Source organism: Psammomys obesus, unplaced genomic scaffold, assembly GCF_907164565.1.
Source record: "Psammomys obesus unplaced genomic scaffold, mPsaObe1.curated_primary_1811, whole genome shotgun sequence".
Lineage (NCBI taxonomy): Eukaryota > Metazoa > Chordata > Mammalia > Rodentia > Muridae > Psammomys > Psammomys obesus.
In genome coordinates, this window is record NW_026587032.1 from 4058686 (window position 1) to 4073922 (window position 15237).

At 43.8% G+C, this 15237-nt stretch overlaps 1 pseudogene; it reads left to right on the top strand.

The window, feature by feature from the left end:
* The first annotated feature begins 13370 nt into the window (after positions 1 to 13370).
* Positions 13371 to 14136, top strand: LOC129673072 (39S ribosomal protein L47, mitochondrial-like; annotated as a pseudogene).
* Positions 14137 to 15237: the final 1101 nt, after the last annotated feature.

Genomic DNA, 15237 nt, shown 5'->3' on the forward strand with positions numbered 1-15237 from the left:
AAGCTAAACTGACTGCTTGTTCCCCTGAGACCCATTAAGATACACTTCTGGGACAGTAAGGCCTCTGCTGAGAAACATGGTTAGAATGTTGTAACCAGTCTGCCTGGCAGGAAGGAATATATTTTGAGGGGACACTTATGTGTCTCTTTTTGGCCATCAGGCTATTTGAATAATGGACTCCAAAAATTAGAGTTTCCCTTGGAATCTCCTAGTGGAAGAAGAAAGAGTTGAAGTCCTGGAGCAGCTAGGAAAGGAACTTGTCTATGGAACAGGCTTCTATCTTGTCAGATGACCTTGTAGGAGAGAATTGAAGCTAAGCAATGAAGGACAGGTATATTATGTTGTTTTAAAACAAAATCTCAAATGTTTGATTTTACCAATAAAGACTTGGGAGCCAGATGCTGGGGTAAAAGCCTGCTAGCTCAGAGAGACAGAGAGAAAGCACTCAGTTGATCTTTCTCCTCAATCAACATTCCAGAACAAAAAAAGAGCTCTGCTTCTCTATGTCATCTCAAAAACTCTCATACTCAATGCCCTACCCTTCTACTTCCTGTGTGTCTCTCTTTTGGTCCTTCTGACTTCCTCTTACCCCCTATGTCCCCCCCCATGTTCCCCCTCCCCATGTTCACTCCCTGTCAACTGGTTGCTTGCCATGCCTTTTGACCACTGGTTGACTTTATTTAATCCTGTTCAAGCAGAAAGTGATTGAAATGCTGCAATGAGCTAATTGCAAGATGAAGTTATAGTATTTAAATTCAGGATTATTGGGAGCAACTCTCAGCCACCATGCAGGGGGAGGCAGAGAGAGAGAGAGATAGAGAAAAGTACACATAGAGAGAGGAGAGAGAGAGAGAAGAGGAAGAGGAGAGACACAGAAAGAGAGAGGAGCAAGAGGAGAGAGGTGAAGGGAACCAAAATGTCTAGATTATATAGTAAGTCCCTGCCCCTGGGCGGGAAAGTTCAGGGTAGAGGGCAGGATATGTCAGCCACACCCTGCAGCACATAGGGACCAAGGGATGCTTGGAGAACCTGGGAAGCCAGGTCTACTTTGATGTGGTCTGAAAGCCAACATCTCAGTCATTTGTTAAAAACAAACAAACAAATAAATAAGGATGGCATATTAATCTATGACTGCTTCCTGCTGACATTGGGGTATCCATATTGGGGGAAGGCAAAAGGCTGTAATGTTAGCCAAGTCCGGGAAGAGCAGGCTGTTCTATTTGTTGTTCAGGATCTGTGAGACCATCTGCAGCTAGGAAACTGCAGGCATAGATGAAACAGTATGTGAGGTTTAGGCTAGAGCATCTGTATCTAGATGCAGCTATTGAGGAAGCACCTGGACCTGCAGGATGCTGGAACAGATATATGTTAGGGGCAGAAGATAAAGTTAAGGCATGTAAGGAGAGAATATTTTTTTTTAGGTGTGCATTTGAAACTAATTGGTTCAGGGGCAGTCAAAAACCCAAGGAGAGGAGAATAGATCCCATACCCAGGGATAGGCAGGGAGGAAAACAGGCTGTTAATTGACAGTAATTATCTAGAGTCAGGAGTGGATTCCCTCAAGCTTACAAGAATTTATGCTTACAAAAAGTGATAAATTTTAGATATGTTAACATCACCTTCATAACTTGCATTTACCAACCTTAAGGAAGGAAAAGAAGTCCTCCCCTATCAGTGGACTTGGGGAGGGGCATGCATGCAGAGGGTGGAGGAAGGGAGGGATTGGGATGGGAGGAGGGAGAGAACCACAGGGGGGGATACAAAGTGAATAAAGTATAATTAATAAAGAAAAAAACCACATTCTTAGACCCCCAAATACTTTCTTAGATCCTCATAACTTATGTAAACTTTACACTCTTCTGAGAAGGCAGCTGAAGCCTTGGTTGTTTCTGTTAAACTGATCTTCAAACTCATCAGAGACATGAGAAGGATAAATTACTGCAGGAAGTACACTTCAAATGGTCTATGTATTGATTAATATGACAAGGGTTACCCACTACCTAGACTGACTTCCCAATAGTCTCCTCAAGTGTCAATGTCTTCGTTGTGGGAACAGGTTCCAAGTCAGCATCAGTTTTCAGCTGGGAGGCTTTTCTGTGGAGGAGGAACATGGAAGACTGATCAAATTTATTTTGTCTAGGCAAAATGGGGCAGCCAACACTCTGGGTGTCCTGTTTGTCCCTAGGTCAGGCAGAGCATTAGTAGTGGTCAAGACACTGAGGCAGTCTTGCCAAGTGGTTAGCATAACATAATTCAGGTGGAGTTATCTGTCATTGTACCCATATCCTCTTGGAGGCCTTGGGGTCACTGTCATAGTAAGCTTTGCCATTAAACATTTAAATGACATATTGTGCAGATTTTCTCACAAGTTTGAGGACCATGATCTATTAAACATAGCTAAGCTAAACAAACTTTGTTTTTAGTTACTCATCCTAACCATGTAAACATAAAACAAGGGACTAGATAAGGCTTAATCTTATAATTGACTGCATCAGTTCTTAGCATAACTTTACTACAACTATACTTCTGGATACATTTAAGGATTTGTTAATTTGTAAGTTGACTATTAACTTGCATTTGTTAGTTTGCAATAATTTTGTAGATTCAGTAATATTAAAATAAAGTACCTTTGTGCATGGCTTAGTTTATCCAAACAGCTGAACTAGGCAGGGAAATTAGATTTGGCTATCAGTAAGGTGCTAAATGCATCTGGCAGCCCTCAATAAAGATGGCAATGAAGACATAACTCTCCCACAACAAAGATGGCTGCCAGTCATGTGACTGCTCCTAGTCAAGATGTTGGTGAAGCCATGGCTCCACCCTCTTCAACCCAAAGTCAACATGGCGACCAGCCATGTGTTGTAAGCAGCTGTGGTAGGCAATTTGAAACCCTGTCACCTGTGCAGGTTTTGCTACTACCACTGCCACCTACAAAGACCATACATGGATGGGAGAGAGGTAGGATGCGGGGGAGGGACTATGTGGGACACAGAGCTGAGTGTTCACAGAGCAGTTGCAGGATGTTGAGGAGGGGAAGGGGTGATTGCACAGTTCCTAAGAACCTGGACAGATGAAGTTTGGAAAAATTCTTGCAGGCACACAAAGGGTGTGTGGGAATGGAGGGTTAGACCCAATGGCACCCATCTTAACAGCCTTTTCTGGAATCCCAAGATTATGAAAGTGGTGTCCCAATTAAATACTCTGGGATTAGACAGCATGGGCAGAAGTAATCTACAATCAGAGGTCTCCTCAGTGAAAGGCTCCTTCAGAACAAAGATCTGATCTTTGTTTTGTGTGGGCTGGCTCTTGTGTGGTCACAGCTTGGCAGAGCAAATCCAAGGGGTCCTGGATGACACTACAACTAGAACCAGGGTTTTCTAGTAAACAACACAATCTCGGGAGGGTCACAGAGTGATCAGATATCCCACAACAGTATCAGTTATTTTTCTGTTGCTGTGATAAAATACCATGACCATGGCAGTTTATGGAAGGAAGCATTTATTTGGGCTTACAGTTCTCAAGTCCATGATGGCAGAACAGATGTAAGAGTCTGGAGCTGGAAGCCAAGAGCTCAGAGTGTGAGCCCCAAGAAGGAAGCAGAGAGAATGAATGGGAAATAAGACAAGGCTTTGAAGCCACACAGCCTTCCCACAGTGGCACACCTCTTCCCTCAAGGCCACACCTCCTCAACCTACCTGAACAGCTCAACCAACTGGGACCAAGTATTCAAATATCTCAGCCTATGAGAGCCATTCTCATTCAAATCTCCTGTAGCCTCAGACATCACTTTGCTGGGACTCTTTAGATACGAATGTCTCTTGGCTTCTATTTAAGCCTTACCCTCATGTCAACATGAGAGAAGATGGGCTTTGGGAGGGGGGGTCTTTGAATCTCTTTGCCATCTTCCCAATGTAAACAGATTGACTAACTCTCCTTTTGTTTTTTTTTTTTTTTTTTTTTTTTTTTTTCACTATTAGCGTGGCTGTCTTAATAGAATGATGGAGGATGAATGGTTGATTCTGGCTTCTTGGGGCACAGACTGTGACCCCAGGTCCTGTATCAGTGTGCAGTAACTTGTCCCAAGTTCATGGGCTGGAAAATGACAAAGATACTGGAACCTAGACCTCGACCTCCCAGAGGCCACAGTCAATTCAATTAATCATTGCGTGGAACGCCTCCCAGCCTTGTTTTTCATACTTGATCTCCCCTCCCAAGTCCTCTCCCTCTAGGGTACCTCTCGCCAGACTCTCAGGAAGTGTGCCTAAGTCTCTTTGGCTGGAGATTGCAGGGTCATCTCCCAGCCAAGTCAGTGTCAGCAATCAATCTGACTCTCCTGGGTGTGAAAACCAGCCGATTAGAGCTGTAAGTAGGTTTAACAACAGAACACACAGGCAGCCAGAGCATGTCAGCAATTTTTCCCCTGGTAGCTGGGCATTAGTGAAAATGCTGAGAGAGGCACCCCTGTTCCATGAGTGCTGAGGGAGAAATTCTCACCATGGCACATGATCTGATAAAACGGCACGCCAATGTGTCAAGACCGGGAAGACCCAGATGTAGACTGGTGTGGGAAAAGGTTGCAGGGATGAAAAAGGATAACCCAGGGAAACATAAAACTGTCATTACTGGGACTAGCGAGACAGCTCAGTGGGTAAAGGTGCTTGCTGCCAAGCCTGAGTACCAGAGTTCAATCCCTGTCGGAACCCATGATAGAAGGAGAGAACAAACATCCACAAGTCATCCTCTGACCTCTACACATGCACTGTGGTACCTTGTCCCCCATAAATAATCAGATAAACATCATGATTGGAGATAAAAGTAGAGCCAGAGCAGGGACTTGTTCAATCCAATTTCTAAGACTCTTCCAAGCCAAATTCTTAATAGGATCCTCTTGTGACGGGCCCCATGAAGCTATCTCATTACTGAGATGACACAAGAAAAAAGCAAAGACATCTTGCATGCTGCTCTCTTAGACATCTCCTGACAGCCTCCTAGGAGAAGCAGCCATTAACACAACATTTGCATGGGCCAGTTGTTCCAAGTGGAACCTGACCAGCTCTCTGTCCACACATAGGAGGGTCACTTCCAGCCACACATGTCTCTTTGTTACTGGAGTTGTTGGGATCAGAAGCTGTGCCCTGGCAACCCCAATAAGGCAGGGCCAGCCACTTTTCACCAATACACCAGTTAAAAACAACATGTAAGAGTGAAAAGGAGAGAAAGGAGATTCAGCCGATGTGCTTACATGGGGAACAGGAGCAAATAAAGAGGTGTAATGAACCCCAGATCCACCGTTGAGGTAGTGACTCAGGGGGCGATACTGCCGGTTACTGACCCATTATTGTACAGGCCACAGTCTCTCCTGCAAAGTAATTATTAAAATGGACAAAATCTCTGCTTGGGAGACAAGCCCTGCCTCTGGCTGGCACCAGACTGCAGCTTTTTCCTTTTCCCAACATGCGATTTCTAGGGTAAATTCCCATACCTTAGGGCCTGTTTAAGTTTTTATTTTATTTTTTTCTGTTTCTGTGATGAAATACCTTGAGAAAAAGCAACTTAATAGAGGGAGGGTTTATTTGGCTTACATTTTCAGGTGTTCCCCAACAAGTTCATTGTTGTTGGGAAATCAAGGTATGTACTTGAATCAGCTAGCTGTACCTGTAGCTAAGAGTGCAGAGAAAATGAATGCATACATCTGATAGCATTCAGTTCATTCTCTGCACTTACAGTCTGGGATTCTCTGCCTAGGGAATGGTCGCATCAATTAGCATAATGCAGATAACCTTCCACATTAATGTCTAAATGCCAACCTTATCTAGACAACTCCCCATTGAGACTCTCTTCCCCGGTGATTCTAGTTTGTGTCACATTGCCAGAACCAACTGCCAACTTTTAACCATCCATGAGGGCATATGGAAGGGCACAGGAGTCTCAAGAATGATTTCTGTCCTGTAAAGTTGGCTACACTTCACCACAGAATTCCATGGATTGTTTCTACTGTGTCTTATTGGCTAGAGTTGTGCTATAGCTACTCGTCGCTGCGATGGAGTCTGGGAAAGTGAGTATTTGGTTTCCTCTGGCTCACTAGAGGCAAGGAAAGCAGGGTAAGCGATAAGTGTGTGTACTCCAACAAATATGTCTGCTGCAGTTGGGTGGAGAGTATTATTCCACTTGAGGTCACAGACTGTGCCTCAACCACCCAAGTTCAGCCACCCATCCTTGGCAGGTCAATTAAAGGAGCCATATCAACAGTGGAAAATAGAAAGGGAGATTCATTCAATATGGCCACCTTGGGAAGAGGGACAGAGATCTGGTGACCCCTAAGTCCATCTTTTGAAGTCCCGACATGAGGGTAGGATTTAAAGGCAGGAGTCATCCATAACAAAATGATCCCAGCAAGGTGTGGACCCCACCCACCACTATGTTAGTCCCAATCTCTTTCTTGCAAGGCCAATCTTCACAAGTTGTAAATCAGTCTCCTCTGGCTGCCCCCAAGCTTTAGCCCTTTTTTCGTCAGCAGCAGATTGCTAGTGAAATTCTAATTTCTTGGGGTCCATTGTTTTATAGTGGCCAAAGAGAGGGGAACAGTGTCTCTTAGAACATCTTTGCTCCCTCCAGGCAGTCTGGTCAGAGTAGCAGGGGAGTCTGCAGCAGCTTGGGCTTGTTTACTTCTGATGTCCATGTTCTTACCTCCCCAGAATGAACGGGTCCAGCTCCCTCTCCATTTCCATTGAAACTGGGCAACTTGAGGGGGTTGTTAATAGGGACCATGGGTTTCTTTATGTACAAAACAAAGGGATGATTTAAATGAGGTCTGCTCCCTGCTAGGCCCAAGGTTGTATGACTTCATGTCTTCATCTGGCCGATGATAGCATTTTAAAAGTCTCATGCAAAACCAAATCAATAAGAAAATGACTGTCTCGGGCAAGGGATACGTTCCCTAAGATACAAAATGCATAAAACGGGATTGATTTTTTTTTTTGGAGTTTGTTTTCTTAGAAGGCAGTGTGCGTGTTTATGTGTGTCTCTTTGAGATGTCTGATTCGGTTTCAGATGGTGAATGGAGATTGATTTTCGTCTGCTGTGATCTGTAAATCTCAATTGTTGAGGCTCCTGCTCAAATGTCCCTTTCTTTCACTCCCTCCTCTCTTCAGCTTCCTTAGGAGCACAGGCTGCTAGAGTCTTTACACTTCAGGGTGGGATTTGATTTTCTGCTGCTTTTTTGCTAATATATTTCCTTTTCTGGGGAACAAGATTTTTGTGTCTGTCCCCAGGGCTTCAGTCCTTTCTTTTCCAACAGGAGAGTTCCAGGAAAATTTTATACTATATATATATATATGTGTGTGTGTGTGTGTGTGTGTATGTGTATATATACACATATATATTTATATAATATTTTATATATTTCTTGAGGGTTATACATAAACAGAATGTATTCCAATCACATTTACCTCTTACAACCTCCTCACTTCCTCCCAGATTCCCTCTCTCATCCCCCTCCCAACTTGACATGATCTTTTTTTTTTCTTTTTAACACACTGAGTCCAATTAGTACGTGAGTGTGGGGCCATCCATTAGGCATAGGCAGCTTGCAGGGCTGCTTTCCAGAAGAAAACTGACTCTCCCTTTATGCTGGACAGTTTTATGTCAACTTGACACAAACTGATGTCATTTGAGAGCAGGGAATCTCAACTGCAAAAATGCCTTTATATGACAGGGCTGCAGGGGCCCTCCTTGCCCTGTAGAGCCCTTTCTTAACTAGTGGTTGATGGAGAAGTGCCCAGACCATTGTGGGTGGTGCTACCCCTGGGCTTGGTAGTTCTGGGTTCTATAAGAAAGCAGGCTGTGCAAGCCTGGGGGAGTGAGCCAGTAAGTAGTACCCCCTCCATTCCTCTGAATCAGCTCCTAACTCCAGGTTCTGGTCCTGTTTGAGTTTCCTCCCTGACTTCCTTCAGTGATGAACAGCAATGTGGAAGCATAAACCCTTTTCTCTCAAACTTGCTTTTGGTCATGGTGTTTCATCATAGAGCTAGTAGCCCTAACTAAGACACCCTCCTACAGCAGCCATCAACTGCTGATAACTTTTTAGCTAGGGATGGTGGCTCCTGAGTTCCAGAATGTTGACTGTCTTGAAACAGTGCCTGCCCTGTGCAGGCCACCACAGCCTCTGTGAGGTCATGAGTGCAGTGGTCCTGTCACATGCAGAAGGCACTGTTTCACACAAGTCTCCTCCAATCTGGCTCTCATAGTGTTTCTGTCCCAAAAATTTCTGCAGAGTTCCCTGTAGTCCCTTGTTTTGTCAGCATGGGACCCAGAAGAAGCCTCTCTGTGTCTCTGGGTTTATTTCCTCATCTATGCAATAAGCTAGTTGAGATGATCTGGGTCTCACTGTCCTCCAGACTCTCATGTTCTGATATGTGTCATTCTGTGAGAGTGAAATAAATTGGGCCGAATAAACAGGACTTACTTACTTAAGCTATAAGGTGACTTAACACTCAGTGGACGGGCTGACAAGATGGCTCAGTGGGAAAAGGAGCTTGCCTCCAATTCTGATAAGCTGAATTCAGCCCTCAGGGTCCACATGGAGGAAGGAGCACTGACTACCGGACAGTTATTCTCTGACCTCCACACAGTACCCTCACATGCTACCCTCCCCCATACCTTGTACACATACAATAATGATGATGATAATAAATAATAACAATGAAAAGTATCAAAAGAGGAAAGAATTATGAGGAATAGAGGCTAGTATTTTTATGAACAGTCTTCAAGTTCCAGATCAATCTCCACCTCCCCACCCCTGAAATACCTTACCAGAATGTAGGCAATACAAGGTAATCTATTGGTAACCTTAACAGAATGTGGCACCCAGTGATTTGGAGTGAGCCTTGTCTGATGGAGCAGTCTATTGGCTTCCTCGTGGCTTTTTGGTGAGGTGAGGAGTGAGGGCATCTTCGTGACTGAGTCTGCTTCTGTTTTTTTCTCCCTTGCTTCTGAAGCTTAGACATTAGAAAGCTAATTTATCTAATTTCCACCTTTCAGTTCTGTAAAATGTTAGCCCTCCGTTTAGGAAGCATGCATTATCCCTGTAACAATCTGACATTGCTTAGCACTGTGGCAAGAGATGCGGAGGGTAAGGTGTGTGTAGACTAACATAGGAGAGATGGTTCAGCAGGCAAAGGAGCCTGCCCCCAAGCCTGAAGACCTGAGTCTGATCTCTAAGACCTACAAGGGAGAAGAAGAGAACTAAGTTCTGTAAGTTTCCCTGGCTTCTACACATGTTTGCTCAGGCATGTACACACACACACACACACACACACACACACACACACACACACACACACCAATAATGAAAGAGTGCTAAAAATTTAAAATTAACACGTATAATCAATTATAGGTAACAGCATGTATAAGAAAAGACCACAATATACAAATGTGAAGGATGGTGGGTGCCATGTGAACAAGGGTCTTGAGGCTCCTGTCTTTCCTTTCCTTCTTCCTTCCTTCTTCCTTCCTTCCTCCCTCCCTCCCTCCCTCCCTCCCTCCCTCCCTTCCTTCCTTCCTTCCTTCCTTCCTTCCTTCCTTCCTTCCTTCCTTCCTTTTTGGCTTTATTGCTTTCTTTCTTTTGAGCTTCTGCCTTTCCTGGACTCATTAGGCCACTCCTGTGCTCAAGAATGCCTTCTCTTTCTGGACAAACTTTTGTTTCTTACTATTACCCATGTGTCCCTGGCACAACTCTGCCCTGGGACACAAGAACCTAGAAATCATGGAAGATAACAGCCCAAACTCACATCTGCACCTGTAGCAGTACTTTCCTGAACACTGTGGACATTAAGATTTTATCATTAGGAGCCTACCACAGAGGGCCTATGAAAGACTTTACCCAGCAGGATATTAAAGCAGATGCTGAGACTCAGCCAAACTTTGGGCAGAGTGCAGGGAATCTTATGAAAGAAGGGGGAGATGAAAGATCTGGAGGGGACAGGATCTCCACAAGGAGAGCAACAGAACCAGGCACAGGGGTCTTTTCTGAGACTGATACTCCAACCAAGGACCATGCATGCAGATAACCTAGAACCCCTGCACAGATGTAGCCCATGGCAGCTCAGTGTCCAAGTGGGTACCCTAGTAAGGGGAGAAGGGGTTGTCTCTGACATGAACTCAGGGGCTGGCTCTTTGATCACCTCCTCCTGAGGGGGTAGCAGCTTTACCAGGCCACAGAGGAAGACAGTGCAGCCAATTCTGATGAGACCTGATAGGCTAGGGTCAGATGGAAGGGGAGGAGGACCTCCCCTATCAGTGGACTGGGGGAGGAGCATGGGAGGAGAAGAGGGAGGATAGGTGGGATTGGGAGGGGATAGCTGGGATACAAATGAATACATTGTAATTAATAAAAAATAAATGAATTAAAAAATTCTGTCATTAGGTCATCTGCATTATTATTTTTTAACCTGTTTAAATTCTCTCAGGTCAAACTCATCCCACTCATTTGGAGAAATCCTGCTTTCTCTTCCAGTACTCCCAAATTGACCTCTAGCTTTTCATGGCCCTTGCCACACGAAACATTTAGGGGCCCTGGGAATAGTGGCCACGGGGTGTTTATCATTTCTGTGTGTTTGCGGGTCCTATCTACTTACTTGATATCATTAACACTTCTTATATGGTTGGAATCCCTCACAGCTCCCGTTCCTGTGGCTGTTCCTGCCTAAACGGAAGTATGTGGGGACTGGGACACTTTACCCAGTGGGTAAAGTTCTTAGAAGCATGAGGAGCAGGGCTCAAATCCCCACAGAGTTCAAATGCTTGGTGGGTGTGGAGGCCACATGTAATCCTAGTGCAGGGAAGGTGGAGACAGGAGAAAGCCACAGCAAGCTGCTCACTCAAATAACCGAATTAGTGGGTTCTGGGTTCGAGTGAGAGACCCTGACTCAGTAGAAAGGTGGAAAGAGACTGGGGGAAGTTCCCAACATAAAATTTAGGCCTCCGAGTGTATTTGTGTATATGTATGAATGCTGGCAAAAGTGTCTGCATGCACATGTGAACATCTGTATGTGCACACACACACACACACACACACACACACACACACACTAACAGTGTATGTTATTCTCTCTCTGTGTTAATATAGCAGTGTGTGTTAGTCTCTGTCATCTTTGCTGCTTTTTCAGTCTTACTGAATTTCATTCAGGGACAAGGTGTGTTCACTTGAAATTATTTTCTTTCTTGGGGACGGAAGGAACACCTCCACCCATGGCTCCCAGTGCTGAAGGTCTAAAGAGTGTGCTCCTGTGAGACATCCTCATCCTTGTCCCACGTCTGTCCTCAGGTTCCCTCTCAGAGGCAACCAGGAACCTTCCCAGCCCATTGATGGTCCCAGGAAGATATGATCCGTCAATTCCCAGTTCCCTATGGCATTTTTCTTTCTTGTGTTTCTTCATGACTCTACTTGACATATACTGTACATACCTACCCAGTATCTTAAGAGTGTGTGCATTGTGTGTGTTCGCATATGCAAATATGTATGTTTTGCTCTTTGCAATTTCATCATGTGCAGGTCCCTGTATTCCTTACTACTGACCCATGGGCTGGAAAGACGGCTCAGCAATTAAGAGTATGCACTGGCCTTGCAGAGGACATAAATTCAGTTTCAACACTTATGTGATGTTTGCAATAGCCTGTCACCCCAGCCCCAGGGGATCTGGTTCCCTCTTCTCTCTCTATGGATGCTGTGCTAATGTGCATATACCCACACACAGGCATGCATGCGTTTACAAAACCAGAAGTAAAAACTTTAAAAGGAAAAACCCATTTCCTTCCATAGTTATCTCCACTTCTTCCCTCTCCCTGACCCCTACAATCTATTGACCTCTTCTTCCTTTCTTAATTTCTGTCATGTAAAATGTTCTATGAATGGACTTGTGCAGTTCGTGACCTTGGGTGTTGGCTTTTCTCAGGTGATGTGGTTCTCCGGTAGTTCCTTCTCTCTGGTGTGTCCTTTCTCAAAGCACTGGGGTCACAACAGCTAATGCCACTCGTCATCTGTCGAGGAAAATCTCCCATTTGCAAATTATTGTAATTATCAGGAACAAAGTTCCTGTATGTCTATGTGGTGCTTTGCATCTGGTGTTTCCCAAATGCTGGTGTGTTTAAGGAGTGGTTCTTTGGGAGTTGACAGTGCCTTTTACAAGTGAGCTCTGAAGCTGGAGAGGTGGCTCAGCAGTTATGGGCACTTGCTCATAGGACCTGAGTTTGGTTCTCAGCTCCCACAGCTGCCTGTCATGCTGGCTCCAGAAGATCTTGAGCCTTCTTCTGGCCTGTGCAGGCACTGCACTCGCTTCTCTCTCTCTCTCTTTCCTCTCTCTCCTCTCTTTTTTTCCTCTCTTTCCTCTTCTCTCTCTCTCACGCACAGAAAAATAAAACATTAAGATAAACCAAGAGGTATGAGCTAGGAGAAGTCTTCACAGCATTAGGGGTGGTCCCTTGAAGGGAACCCCAGCCATTTTTCTCTCTTCTATCTCCCACCATGGTGTGAGTGGCTTTACTCCAGTGTTCTCCCAATACACTGCTTGACCAGAGATCCAAAAGCAATCTTCCCAATCAGCCATGGGCCAGAACCTTCAAGACCGTGAGCCAAACCAAACCTTTCCACAGGGGATCTGGGTGACACAGAGTTCTTGTTAATACAAGTTTGCTGTCACAAATGCCTGTGTGTGACTTCTGGCTTCTATGATAATCACTTGCTTGGTTTTGGAGGAAACTGCTTGACTCTTTCCATGGTAGCCACAGCATACTGCACTTCCACTAGCTGTGTAGGAATGATTTCATCTCTGAATCTGTGCCAGTTGTTGGTGATGTCACTGTTTTATTGCAGCTATTCGGATAGTCATATAATGATGCAGAATTGTGACTTTAATTTTCATTTCCCTGATGGGCATATTGAATAACTTTTTATAAGCTCCTGTCAACTGTCAATCTTCTTCATTGAAATATCTGTCCTGTCTTTTGCTCACATTCTAATAGAATTGTTTTTTAACTATTGGAATCCAAGCATCCTTTCTGTATGGTAGATGACAGTCCGGTATTGGATGTATTGGTTATAGATGTTTCTTCCTAGTCTGTTCTGTGATTTGGCTCTTTTCTTGTCTGAGTAGCTGCCACATCTCTATGTCTAGTATTTAGTATGAATAAGGCATGTTGCCATGTATTTAACTATTCTCTGATGATTTCATTCATCTGTATTATATAACTCTCAGTATATACATATTCTGTTTTCTATAAGTTCACAATTTTGTTTTTTTGAGTGATTGAATATACAGTCAGCTTTTTCAGTTTTTTTTTAATTCCTTTTGACATAGTAGTCCTGCTTTAGAATCATGGCTGTGACCAGCATAGTGGGTATTTGTAGAAGAGTCTCTGTTTCTGAAGGCTGCCTGTTCCCTAATAAATCTCGAGGCCCCTACTGGCTCTAGGCTTTCTCTTAGTTTGTTGCATAAGAACACACCACATGTCACGTCTTTTCTCCAGTATAAATTACTTCATACCATGTTGTTAAGGAAATGGACTAGAAGAATTTTTTGATGATCCAAAGAATTGGGGGGCGAGGAGAAAAAGTCAAACCTGGAGCTTAATGGACCTGACAGAAGCTAAGGAACAGAAGTAACAAAGACTTACATAAACTTTGAATATCCTCTGAAGGAAAAAAACGGCTTCTAACTCCAGAGCAGGAGGCCAAGCGACAGAGATTTCCAATGCCAAGTGCAGAATGGTTAAAAAAAAAAAAAAAAAAGGTTTGTTGATTCGATGGACGCCTTAGATAAAGTTGTCCAGGAGAGCGGAGAAGCCTTAAGGCTTCTTCAGATTGGTCAAGAAAGAACAAGACCTGGTGCTTAGAGAAGGGACAACTTTGGAAGAATCATCTGGCACAAATTCAAGCAGTGGCCTTTACCTTGGTGCCTAAACAAAAGATACAACAGGAAACCGTTCTTCGAAATGCCTTCCGTGGATTGCTTTGTCAGACTGAGACTTGAGAAACAAGCCTACATTGAAGCAAGAAAGAAAAGTTTACAGAAAAAGAAAGAAAAAGTTCTCCTGGCAAAGTTCCCGTATCCGTCTGAAGACTGGAAGTCAAGTACTATCTAAGATGAGATCCAGAAGTCTGGTTCTTGAAGCACAGTCTGTGTTCTGATGTGAATGTCCATTAGGCAGTTTATAAAGAAATGTTCTTGTCAAGTGAAAAACAAATTCCTTTCTTTTTTTTTTTCCATTTACTCATCTAAGTGTGTGGATGCATGATATATATGTGTAGACATGTGAACACCACAGCACACACGTAGATGTCAGAGGACAACCTGTAGGAGTTGGCTCTTTCCTTCTGTCACGTAGGTCTTGGGGATCAAACTCAGATTGCTATGGTTGGCAGCAGGTGCTCTTACCTTCCGAGCTTTTCCTCAGCCCAATGGGATCTCTAATTTAAGTCTCAGCAGGTTTATTGTTCGTTTATTGAAATATGTTTAATATTTGTGCTTTAATCTTCTTTCATGTAAACTTAATGGCCTCGCTTATAAGTCCTAGTGACTATTTTCAGTAGATGTTGTTGGATTTCTGCAAAGATAATGCAGCTATTGTAATAATAATTTTATTCCCTTTTCCTTAATTCTTTGCCATTTGTTCTTTTCCTTGTCTACCTAGAATTCTGCTGAATGATTGAGAGTGGCTAGAGTGGGGATCCATCCATTCTGGGTCTTAGGTGAAAAGCATCTTACCTTTCTCTGTAACTGCTACATCATAAGGAGTCAGCCTCACTTCTTTAGTGGACTCGTTAAGTTGACGTGTCACTGTAAGGCTTTTCCAGAACTTACTGCTTCCTCCACTCTTTACTGGTGCTTTGTGGCCTTCAGGCCTTTTCCAGTTTTTATGCATTCATGAATGCATAGCTAAGAAAAAAATCCCTAAAATGTGATCCTCTTCTCACCTACACCTAGACCTATTTCCTGAGTGACTTGGGCTTGCTTTCTGTGACTTGAAACCAAATATAACAACATCCCATGTGCATCTTTCCAGCCTTATTTCTGTCCTGAATACAGACCGATGTATTTACCTGCCCAATTAACATCCTGGGCATTAGACATGCTTGCAAAGTCAACACAGCCAAAGCTGGGATTCTAGTTTGCTGACATGTGTTGTGTTAACCTTTCCTTTTAATAGATTATATTCCTTTCTTCCAGTGGCTTTGTGCTGAAC